This window comes from Oryzias latipes, chromosome 20, assembly GCF_053564925.1.
Source record: "Oryzias latipes strain Hd-rR chromosome 20, Olatipes_Hd-rR_3.1".
Lineage (NCBI taxonomy): Eukaryota > Metazoa > Chordata > Actinopteri > Beloniformes > Adrianichthyidae > Oryzias > Oryzias latipes.
Genome location: NC_136256.1, coordinates 12,588,712 through 12,601,415, shown reverse-complemented (window position 1 = coordinate 12,601,415; position 12,704 = coordinate 12,588,712). Strand labels below are relative to the sequence as shown.

General features: G+C 38.6%; 1 protein-coding gene and 1 long non-coding RNA gene across 3 annotated transcripts in view; one reads left to right on the top strand and one right to left on the bottom strand.

Moving 5' to 3' along the window:
* The window catches only part of LOC101161760 (partitioning defective 3 homolog), a 409,769-nt gene that overhangs the window by 98,809 nt on the left and 298,256 nt on the right, over window positions 1-12,704 (top strand). The gene's annotated exons all lie outside the window — the stretch shown is intronic.
* LOC144988369 (uncharacterized) overlaps window positions 4,317-12,704 on the bottom strand; it is a 40,089-nt gene continuing 31,701 nt past the window's right edge. The window contains exons 2-4 of the long non-coding RNA XR_013652256.1: window positions 9,485-9,540; window positions 9,155-9,339; window positions 4,317-8,167 (exon numbers count right to left, since the gene is read on the bottom strand). This is a non-coding gene — a long non-coding RNA (uncharacterized LOC144988369). The remainder of the gene's footprint in view (window positions 8,168-9,154; window positions 9,340-9,484; window positions 9,541-12,704) is intronic.

Sequence of the window (12,704 nt, the reverse complement as noted above, 5' to 3'; positions counted from 1 at the left end):
AAACTATGTCCTAGAAAACGACACGTTTTATGATTATGGCTAAAAACGGAGTACCAAATCATAATTATAACCACTAAGACCACTTTTACAACAGATCAAAGGATGGTTGGAGTGGGGATTTAAAAAGTGTAACTATTTGCCCTTAAGTTAATGGGAATGGCTCAAAATTTACAAACAATATGACACAATTTGGTTTAAAATTAGCCAAGCAGGTGTATAAAAGGCAATGACTTAGACCTAGGACTTCACAGCAAAACTTTAAGTAAAAAAAGTAGATGTTAAAACCGCCTCAACATATGAGATCATTAGATATTATAATATATTATTATTATTATAAAATATAAAATAAAAATATTTAAAATACTTTGTGATGTGACACAAGTGCTTTCATGTACGTATTGTTGACTTTTATGAGCGCTTTAGAAGCATACTTCATGCTCGAGAAACTAGTTAAAGCTCAGCATCACTAAAACCCTTCAACCTCAAACGGTCGCCCTTTTCTCCAATGTCTAATAGGCGCAGAGCTCTGCCTTTAAACATAAATATTGTTGCACCCTCAGAACGACCCGCAGTCATGGGAACCCTCTGGCCTCTCCACAATCTCATCGCTCCAAGGTTGCCCGGCCCAACGGAGCATTCCTCCCACTTCTTACAAACTAACTAGCTCATGAACTGTGACATCTCCATCTATCACAGTCTTGATAAGTGCTATCCTTAATTACACCTTCCTGTCCTCCCATGGATCTGCATCTCTTTTTTCCCCCTGCTCCTCTAACAGACTCCCATCCATCCAGTCTTTCGTAGAGATCCCTCCCAGCGAAGGCTAAAGCATGTCGCTGTCCCAATGCTCCAGACTCAGTAAGTCGATCCAACAGGAAATCAATAGCAAGGCCTAATGCTGAATAATTGAGGTTACGGGAGTTCAGGCGCACTCCCCAGAGGTACACCTCCCTCCCAACCCCTAAACCCAATCGTGTAACCTCCCATCATGCACAGGGTGGGGCACACTATATCCTCGTTTCCTACATTTCCTGCATTAAGCTCACAGATGCATTTTCTAGACTGACTGAGCGTCTTAACAAAAGGGGACACTTAGTACCTCACTTTCTATCCAGTTAGCCACAGATTGATTATCGTTTTTGAGTGAGAGCTTGTTTCTGTTCAAATCTACTCAATGGTCGCATCTTGTAAGAAAAAAACAAACGAAAAGCAACCAATATATATAGAACCTGACTCTCTCCAGCATGACATCTACTTAAGACTACCGTATTTTCTGCACTATAGAGCACATCAAATCATAAGATGCACCGTCAATGAATGGTCGATTTTTGAACTTATGTCTATATATGGCGCACAGAACTTTAATGCACATTAAGTGAGACAAAAGAGTCAGAAATAAAAGTCTGCCAGCTAGTCAGTCAGACTGACGACTTATTTGTAACACACTACACGATAGACACAGTCACGTTAGAATAGTCACAGTCTTCATAACTCCAAACCTTGTTAACAACACACAGAACACGATTTGCGTAACATGGGCATCCAGTTTTAATGTTAAGTCAATGTACAGACAAGATTAGAGGTCCTGCAGTGCGATTTGAGTGTCCTAGCACCTTTCTGGCACCGTGCAAGTTTAGATATGTATACTTTTACTTCAAGTTAACCAATCAGCAACTCAGCTTTGACTGTGGGTGGAGTCGAAAATAAACATTGCGGATAATTGGATCAATTTCTTGCCAAGATATTTTTCTTTTTTCCATCAAGACAGTAACAAAAAGGTCAAGTAATTTTATTCTCTTTTTTATTTCTTTATTTCCCTCCTCTGACTAATGAGGGACAGCAAGTCATCAAAGTCATCAAAAATATAATTCGTGTCTTCCATACATTCTATATGAGAAATACAGTCAATGTTTCTATGTTACAATGTAGCTTCTCCCACTTTCAGCCGGAGCATCAGGTTTACGAACATATTTTTGGGCGAGCATCTAGCACCAAATTTGCAGCAGGTCTAAAGAGACAGAGAGTCCCCGAAATCACCACACTAGTGGTGTTTGGTGTGAACACAGCAAGGGCGTGTTGTTTAATGATTTCTTCTGACACGTGTTATAAAACCTTTTAAAGTTGACTGTTACCTTTTTTTAATTTTTGAGCAATTATCTTTTTCTTTTGCTTTAAGAAGATCCAAAGGTAGTCTCCATACAAACAGTCAGAATCTCAGTTTTCCAAGAGGTGTCAGGCTCCGCGGAGCGATGTACTTGGCTGTAGCTGCAGAAACAACAGGGAGAGAAGGAGGAAGTGGGGGAAATAAAATAAAAAAAACACACCAAAACCTGAGCAACCGGTGTCCTTGTTATTCAGTGTGAGGTGTCAGTGCTGAGTTTTCATGCTGGTGTTAAATATGTCGCAGAGCCCCATCTTACATTCTGCACAACCTCCTAGTAGTTTTAGCTCCTCACAGTCCTTCACTGCATGTGCATACTAAACATTCCTGTTTTACAAGCCTTCTACAGTAGTTTTTCCATTTTTGCGGGATAATTATTGAATAAAAAAAACGATTTTTTGAACTTCTTGTCTGTAGTCTGGTTCTTATTGAACCTGCTGTGGTATTGCTGGTTCTGCATGTTTCACGAAGTGAGGCCAGTGGATTTGCATGTAGGACCAATGCCATCCCTTTGTTGTCCTCCACTGGTGTGTGAGAGAGTCCGTGTCGCTCCTTTCATTGCGTCTCATCCCTTACAAATGAACATGAGGGTAGGCATTGGTTTGCTTTCCTCCTCTCCTCTTCCTCCTGCCTCCAGGCTACAGACTCTCCAGCCTGCAGATGGTAGATAATGACAGTTCTGCTGTCCCTACCGGCCAACTTGTGCCCTGCTTTGTGCTTTCGGGTGTTGGCTGTTGTTGGCTGCATCCCTGCTAATTGACTGGGGGACTGGGTCATGGGTTTGGTGTGCTGAAAGGTTGGCTCACTCCTTTGTGTGGCTCATGGCTTAGTGGTACTATAACCCAGATAAAAAAACACCAGTTGGAAAAATTAACCAACTTGATGACGGGCTGATTACATTTTACCTTCTCTATCTATTTATTACCTGACTGGAATCTTAAATGTATCTACCTGCTGGTTAGCGAGCAAGTTAATCACCTGACACATTCAACAAAGTGCTTACTAAACATCACATGGATTGGTGCTCTATTAAAAGGTAGTAAGGGAAGCTTGTTTGAATGAGTGCAATTAGGAACTCAGGTGGGTTCTACACCTCCGCCTATGCTGGCAAGTCATCCTGGTAGAGAGACAGACACTATCCTGCTTTACTTATAATCCTTTACATCTTCCAAATAGTAGCCCCGGTGTTCATTCAATAATTATTTGTTAATGGTGTATACTTCCTTACTACCTTCGTTGAAAGCCCAAAGCACTTTACGGTAACAGTCCCATTCATTCATGCACACACACATTTTCTGCTGCCTAACACTGGCGCCAACCTACAACCTATAACCTATAACCACCAGGAGGAAAGTGGGGTTCTGTGTCTTGCCCAAGGACACTTGGACACATGGGCGGGCAGGGTGGGAACTGAACCTGCAATCTTCCGACCAGAGGTTGACTGCTCTCCAACTGCACCGTAGCCACCCCAAGGGGAGAATGGCAGTGTTTGTAGACGGGCAGAGGTTGGATGTTGACCATACCACTATTTAGCTTGTAGACAGAACAGTGATGGGTAAATGGGATTTATTTTGCAGTCATATACCGTATGGAACCGTATTTACAGCCAGAAAATATTGGCAAGAACATCAGATGAAAATCTCATTATTTAAAAATATTATCTGTATAGAAATACGCCATTGTTAAAGCAGTATGCAGTGTTACATAAGCCTTTAAAAGACGCCTAGTAAACATCTACTAAACTTTCTTGCCAACACTGACCAACACTGATTTACACCAGTCCAAATTGCACACCAAAGACTTATGAGCCCAACAGAACGTAGAGAAATACATAAAGCTCCAAACCCACACATGTACGTGTGCATTAGGACTTGAGATTAAATAAGATAAAATACAGTGTTGTATATCTTCCTATAGTTGCTCTGGCATTTATTTAAAAATGATTGGGGACAACCTGGTGTTGAAAGGGTGATTTGTTGCAACACCTCTTTAAAGTCTCTGTTTATTGGAAACAGGCATGAATAAAACACTGGCCTCTTCTAGAAGATACACAGCAGTAAAGATATTATTATACTTTATTCACTTGCATTGTACAAGAATAGCACACATCAGTAAACAATGTAAAGATATTGTTTTTTAAGAGAAAGAAATGTGATTTGTGAGGCTTTACGTTTATATTTTATTTCTAATAACAAATTCCTTAAAAAAATATTTTCTCCACAGAGGGAATCTTGTATTTTACTCAAATCAGAGGCACAAGTTGACCAGATGTACCACCACAAAATCTTGTTGTCTATTTATTCTGCAACTGGTGAAAAATATTATTATTCTACGTAACTGATCTATCACATATTTCCACTCTCAGTGACAATGAACACACTGTAGAAGATGGTACAAAAAGGTAACGTTTTTAGATGCTGTATAAAAGCGCAATTCTGTTATCGGTGGGTTTCACTTTTGGATCCACATTGTAAGTAGTTTATTAGTCCATTTTACAAAAGACTCAGTGGGATTGACCACTGAAGGCTTATGATACAAGCACCTACTGGTTACCTGGAGAACTGACTTGGCTCCAGTTATGACTCAATGTAGCTTCTATCATGTTTATGTACCGGTTCATAGCACATTATGAGATAACTTAAAATTCTTAAATTTTACACCTCGTCCAAACTCCGATACTGCCACCATGGTTTTTTAACCAAGCTAGGCCATAAATGATATGTAGACCATGGACGGAGCTCTCATTATAGACAAATATTTAAAAATAATCATCAATACAAGCTCCTTTAGGCATAAGTAACAGCCCCTCAGCCAAAGAAAGATATTAATAATAATAACAATAATAAAACTGTTTGAAAAACGTATTTTTGATTCTTTCCTTTGTAATGGCCATCCACTCTGCTGTTCCATTTGCCACCCTACCACAGACCCCCCCTTCCAGCCCCTCACATAAAATGTTCTAGCTCTGCCCAGAATGTGAACCCCAAAAAATGACACCATCCATTGTCATTTTCCTTATTTTTATTAATTTAGAAAATTCTGTGTCAATTATTGTTTTTAATAAAGTCAGGAAATTTCTGTCAAAATAAGTCATTCAAACTGCTTGCTTCAAAAAGCTTTACAGCCCTGAACACCGTCCATCTCCCATTCTAAGAAAATAATACAGTTTTCGTAGCACTAATCTTTTAATAGTAAGTAACCTAGCAACCTTGAGGTATGAGGCTGTGTGTTTTTCTCTTTCAGTTACAAGAACTCAAATCAGTTACTTTTCTGCCTTTAAAAAGACATTTTTTTCAATACACTACATCCAAAGAGTCACACCAAGATTTATATATAATCAAGAATTTGGACAAATGAATCATTCAGGTTAATAAAGTTCTGTTTTCTAAAGAAGGGCATATAGATGCATTTGTTTGAAGTCATTTTATGTGAGTTCAAAGTATTTCTGCCTGCATATTAAGCAGTTTGTGCACATAAACAGTCTCTGTTGTCGATCCATGGCCCCAGGCTATGAGCCTCCTCCCCATGGCCATCCCAGGTGACGATGTGTGCCCCCCAGGACAGATTCACAAACACCAAACCGGAAAAGCAACAGTTTCATTGTAAGCTGGAAAAGAAATAGAGGAAGAGTTTTTATGCAAATAACTTGCAGTTTAATGCTTTATTTGGGTTTGTTTTGTTATTAAAGTAACATATTTACTTGGTATTTACAGCTGTTCTGTAGTATGGGCTACCTTTTTTCTTTGAAAAAAAAACAACATTTTGAAGTAAATACCTCTTTAATTTTTTTAAAGCAATACTGTTATACATTTTATGATCAAACCCGACAATTTATTTTGTATTTATTTATATCTATATCTATAGCTATTTATTTATATATTTTAACTGTGTGCAGATGCGTTCATCCTTTTGTGGTTAAATTCTGATAGAACTGTTTGTCACGGACAAACCTTCCCCTCCTGTCTGCTCCACTCATCCATCTGCCGTTCATTTCAAACATCTCTAGCCACCAGAGAGGCATCACATCTTTAAAGCTTTTTTCCCCCTGTTCTTTGGCCCTTCTCTCTCAGGGCCTTGGATGTGGGGCTTTAATTACTCCCCTTTAGCTTTATGCATAACCAATGTAAGACTGAAGGCCAATGTCAGAATGTTTTTTTTCTAGACGCTTCAGGAGAAGAATGCTAATTTACAAGTGTCGAACTCTCTGGCTCTTATATGCACTGTATTTTTGGTGCTATAGGGAATATAACGCGCACTGTCAATGAATGGTCTATTTTCAAGATAATGTCATGTACAAGGCTACACGTTAGTGTACAATGGAGTTTTCACAATTACACCCAACCAAACATTTTGATAGAGGGTTGTGTACCTCTCAAAATCACTTCAACATCAGGAAACACAGCCAGATCCAACCAGTGTGGGTCTTTGGGGAAGACCCTTTGCACTACTGCCTAACTGTGTAGCCACTGCTAAAGAGGTAAACAACAAGAAGTGAACTTGTGCGACGTGGAAAATATGGTATGTTTGTATTTCATGTGTGGATGGGGTTGGGTTTATAAGTGTGATCCCTTGACCCCAAGCCTGTTTATATCTACACCAAATATCAGTGCTGGGATACGTTCCGACAACCCCGTGACCACAAAAGGGATTCAGCAGCTTCAGAAAATGGATGGATAGATAGAAGACATGAAGATCAGGGAATATCATCACAAATGATTACATTCAATCAATGCATGAGGAACCTTCGCAGACCGACTTACTTTTGAGAACACTTAATACTTGCTTCTTTTAAAATATATTCATTTCAAAGGTGTAGTTAAAACGTATGGCAACAAACTAGTTCACCATAATTCTTTAGATCTTTGTTTCAAAGAGTATCATGTTGTTGAGTGTTGAGTGCATTCAAGAACATTAATTCCGTTTTTGCTCTTCTTCGTTCTTCCGACAATTCAGTTGAATGGATTCAAATAGAACACATGACCGGAGGTTATTTGTTGTTAATATCCAGAGAAGATTGTGTGGAGATGATGCACTAATAAGGGTGAACTCATTTCGGACTAGAACTTTGCTTTTGGATTTGAAAGGGATAAATCTACAATAAGGTTTGCTTGGTCTGTGTTTTTTTTTTTTACTCCCAACATTTTTTTTGACAATTTTTCTTCAGCTGGAAAACTGGCTTTCTTTTTAAAGAATAAATGAAATGATGGCCCGAGGTTCTAACTTTGTAAATCGACCGGCTTTCCAAACATCTTGTAATTCCTGCTGTCCTCATGTTGGATTTTCTTGATTGGGTGAGTCATCAGTTCAGCTTGAACCTCCTTTGCCAGCCAGCCTTTGAGCTCCTTTCCCGGCTTCAACCCCATGTGACAGCACCTGAAATATGCATACGTTTCTGACGCTCTGCCGGCTGCTGCTTGATGGTTATCCGGAATGCTAGGGATGAGCCAGAGTGCCGGAGACTCGTTCTTTGAATATTTGATGGTTTAAATAAACAGAAAAAAATACAGGACTAAGCACTTTGCTGGTCCGCTTGACTCACAGAGTGTAAGAAATAATGGACAGTAGGAAAGGATTAAATATTCAAAACTAGGAGTGGGAGGAAGAATGCTGTCCACTCTAATGCTGCTTAACAAAGTTTTAAGATAGGAGAGCTTAAGGTCGAGTGCTGTGGATACGTTTGCACAAAGCAAAGAAGCGTCCGGCATTGACACTGTGCGATGAAGGATGGCACGACGTTGATGGATGCCTGCAAGGCTCTGTGAGTTTTTGAGAAAATCAAAGTCATGAATGGATGAACAAAAAGATGGATAGGAGGTCAGCACATTGGACGAGAGATGGTAATTTATCGCTCTTAAACTTCAAAGTCCTTGGAGTTTCTGGTGGCTTGAGTGGCTCTCACAGTTTACTCCGCCAAAACCACCTGCAATACGTTGGTGCCACTTGCAATGAAGCGATGATGAATGATGGAGAAATGGGATGAAGCTGGCCATTTTGTGTTTTTGTTTCCTGCCAGAGATGAAAAATGTTCGTGTTTAGCAAAGCATTCCTTGCCCAACCAATCTCACACCAAAATTTAGATTACCTTTTAAAAAAATAGTTTTGACTACGATGACTCTTCAACTGTTTAAGTAATTGACGTTAGTACAGTGGATTCTGATGTAAATGATGAGAAAAGCAGCTTTGCGATGTTATATACAACACTTTACAGTAGTTACGTTTTCACACAATCTAAGCAAAAAGGAGCTTTGTTAAGACATACAACACTTTACAATAGTTATGTGTTCCCGCCATCAATGTAAAAAGCATCTTTTTGATGACATGCAACGCTTTGCAGTTGCCTGTTCATGCCGTCAACGTAAAAAAGCTACATGTTTAAGCAATCGATGTAAAGAGCAGCTTTGCGTTGATATGCAACACTTCACAGGAGTTCACAACAGGACAAAACTAGTACAACACAAGAAGACTCATTATGCGAAAGGAACTGGCTTCCTGTTGGCCTAGTCTTGTCTTTGCGATTCTCTGTTATAAGCCTCTGTCTGGATTAGCGTCAGAGCCTCACGTTGCAAGTATTACACATCCCTCTTGACATTGCCAGCACTACCCTGGGTTTGCTAAAAACCTCTGCAGTCTTTGGAGAGCCACCTGGTAAGTGCCTCACATAGCTGTTTTGCACTGACAGCAATTTGAAGGCCCAGTCACCCCTGTAGATCAGAGGTTCTGGAGGTAGAGGAAATCGAAAAGATGTTGAGAAAATGTCAAAATCCTTCCACTCTTGATTTTTTTGCTTCCCCTCTTTCGTCTTCTCCAACTTGCTGCCTTAAGGAGATCAAAGGAGGCCAATATGAAAGGCACATTTGAGGGGTTTTTTTCTAGCGCTTTCGCTCTGCCTCTGTTTAAGATATGGAAATGTCGAATCCCAAATACCGCTTGTACCCTCAAATCGGAGGGTTCTCTTTTCTTTAACTTCGTCTTCAATCCTCTCCTTCCTCTCACCCCGTCACCCCATCATCGCCTCACACCATCCATCCCCTGCTCCTGCCTCTCTCCAACAGCCCTCGGGCTTCCAGGTAGATAGCGGGTGATTGGCAGCGGCTGTGACAGTCAGTGGAACAGACTGAGAGTGGATGAGTTGTCAGCCTTGCTCTAGGGGCTTAAGGCAGCAGCAAAGTTCGAGCTCCCTGCAGGAGAGGGGGAAAGGTGCATGAAATGGGACTTAGCCAATTCTTAACTTTTGCTGTGCTTGTCTCAACTGAAGCAGGTAGAAGCTAAATAGGTTTTTCAAATTGCTCTTGAGCCTGGAACAAACATTTCTTCAGCTCCTACCTTCAGGTGATTCAGTTATCCGACCGTTGGTCATCTGGAGGAGTTTTAGCTCCGTTCTTGAGAAAAGCAGAGAAAAGCAGCTTTCACTGATATGCAACACTATATAGCAGTGAAGTGTTCAGGCAATCAACGTAAATCAGCTAATTCTGTTGCCGAATAAAAGGGTTTGCACCGATAAGTGTTTTACATCAGCACAAAGCTACTTTTATAATAAAAAAAATATGTCTGCTTGGTGTGATACCAAATAAGATTTTCAAGAGGGAACAAAAAAGTGAATTTTATACATTATTAGCAATAGGAAGAAAAAAAATCCCAACAAGCTGGAAAAATATCAATGCACCAACAATAAAATAGTAGAAAAATAAACTAAAGTAAGTAAATGTAATGGAAAAACTGACAGCCTCCCTTCTTATGGAGCGAGATGCTTTTAATAAAAAATGCAGTGGAGCAAAATCAACATTTAATTAACAACCTAATGAATAATCTAATAGAAAGATACACGCATATTGGTGTGGAGATATACCCAAATAGGACAATAGATAAATGAGATAAATGAATAGTTAATCAATTAAGATCCAACCCGTTTTGGTTTTCTTTTCTCTTTTCTTTTATGCTTTTGCCTCCCGTCTTTGTCCTTTTTGTGTCTATAATCTACTACTTGATATATGTATAAATGTTTGTTTATGGGTTGTTGTAACTTTGTCGTGTTTGTTAAGTGGTTTAAAGGTTTTGTAACATCAAGCCTAAAATAAAAGTTTAAAAAATAAACCAATATAAGAATCAGTTGGAATTAATTGCGTAAACAGTCAAAGGGGTTTGGTGTCGCCGGTGACATCCCGGGAGTTAAAGGGTCATTTTTTTTTTTAATGTGACTGGCATTTCCCATCAATTTTTTTAATTAGGAAAAGCAAGTAAAACCAAGCCAACACCCTGTCACCCACCATAAATTTTGAAAAGTTCGTAATCACTTGTGTTTTGACCCTCTTAACTTTGACTGCAGATGATGATTTTTTCCCCCTTTTTTAATGATGATTTTGCTTATCACAACTTCACAAATAATTACAACCATTTGGGAACAAACAAGCCTCTGTTCAAAGTTTGCTTTCTGATTCAAGTCAAACGCTGTGTTTTATGATACGCATCGGCCTTGAAGATTCAAAAGACTGAAAATATGACAACACTCACACTCATGCCGACTGCATCTGTCTCTCTGATACCAGTTCAAATAGTCTCCAAAGCTGTTTTTAATTAAACTCAACCACTCTCTCTTAAAAAAAAAAAACAACTAATGAAAAGGGACTGATTGAAACAAACCCTTGGTGAGTGGATCAAGACAATGAAACAAAGCAAAAGGAGAAAAAAGGCAAAAAAGTGTATGTGTACTGTCTGGAAGTTCAAATAAAATCATTTCTTGAGCCAGTCTTTTGTGTTATTCTCTTTGGCTTTATAAGTTTCTGCTCCATTTTTAGTAAAACTCTGATTTCCCAACCTTTTAGGTTTTTTTTTTCCTCAGCTTCGATTCATTTCGTTGATTTCATTTGATTAGTTGAACAAGTCTTTAGTTCAACTTCACATGCATTTTTTTTTTTCGTTTTTATATTGTGTTCTGCGTCCTGTTGACTGTAGACCACCACTGTTGGTCAATCAACTCTGTGGTGTTTTCTGTTTAGTTTTCCAAATCTATACAAATCTTTTATCGTAATCAGATCTTTGGTGTCTTTCTATAATACTGGACTTATTTTTCTGTGAAGCTTTGAACTTGAAGGGCGTTTAACCCTTTAACACGGGAGCTTTAGCTTCAGTGTCAACATTCCTTTGACTACCGTAACCTTTTAACCGTTTATGCAATTACCGTATTTTCCGGACTATAAGTCGCTCCGGAGTATAAGTCGCACCAGCCCAAAAATGCATTATCTTCTTTCTCTTTCGGCTTTTCCCATCAGGGGTCGCCACAGCGAATCATCGTTTTCCACCTCACTCTGTCATGGACATCTTCTACCCTAACATTAGCATTAGCATAACCAAAAATGCATTATAAAGTAGAAAAAAACACAGATAAGTCGCACTGGACTATAAGTCGCATTTTGACGGGAAATTTATTTGACAAAATCTGAGACCAAGAACAACCTTGCACAAACTCATATGACACAATCATAGCAGACTGTTTATCTCATAATTTCACAGTAATTCTTTCTCATACTTATTTATTTATTCCTTTCATGAAGCATCATTGGCCAACTAATACTCTGTTTTTATCCTGTATTTGTAGAAACAGTTGTCATTTTTATTGCATTTCTGAATCTATGAAATCATTGGAAAATAGAAAATTATGTTGTTAGCCTTCAAGATCTTACTGTAAAAAAGGTTTGCTGATTCTCTGAGTCACTTAACATACTCTTAACACTTAACATACCACATACATCAAATTGACCCAGGAAAATCATCTCTGTTCCTCACAAATGAACATAACAGGAGGGTTAACAATGTATTTATTTCAATTTATTTCTAATATAAGTCGCTACGGAGTATAAGTCGCACCCCTTGCCAAACTATGAAAAAAAGGGCGACTTATAGTCCGGAAAATACGGTAATTGAATTCCAGTGGATTCTGAAGTGGAGAAAACTAGCCTTGCTCTGATATGCAACACTTTACAGTAGTAAAGTGTTTCCTAATGATGCAACAATCCCATTTTAAACCTCGCTTTTTGGTCAGGGTTTTTTTTTCCAGTTTTTTTCAGTTCGCTCCATGACTTGTACATAACAAAGCAACAACAAAAAAACAAACTTTCTGGAAAATTCCTTACTTTAATTTACTAATAAAAAAGAAAAAAGCTTTGAGTGAACTCACATTAAAACTGGTGTAACATACCAAAACAATAAAAAATATAGGAAATTTAGTTGAACACTTGTTTTCTTTTTTTTTCAACATAAATACTTGCACAAAAACACATAGACAAAAGAATAGAACTACTAACGATTGCTTTACAGACCAAATCAGAGTGTCACGAAAATGAAATCCTAATTTTTCTCTTTCCGTTGAATCTTGGACACAAAACTGAAGTAAAACACTTTAGTTATATGCCGTTGGGATGCAACGATTCACTCTCCCCCCATGATATTGTTCAGACCTTGCTTTTTGGTCTCAGCTTTGTTTTGTGTATTACAAAAGCAACAACAAAAAACTAAAATCCCTTAAATTTTAATTTGCTAATAAGCAAAT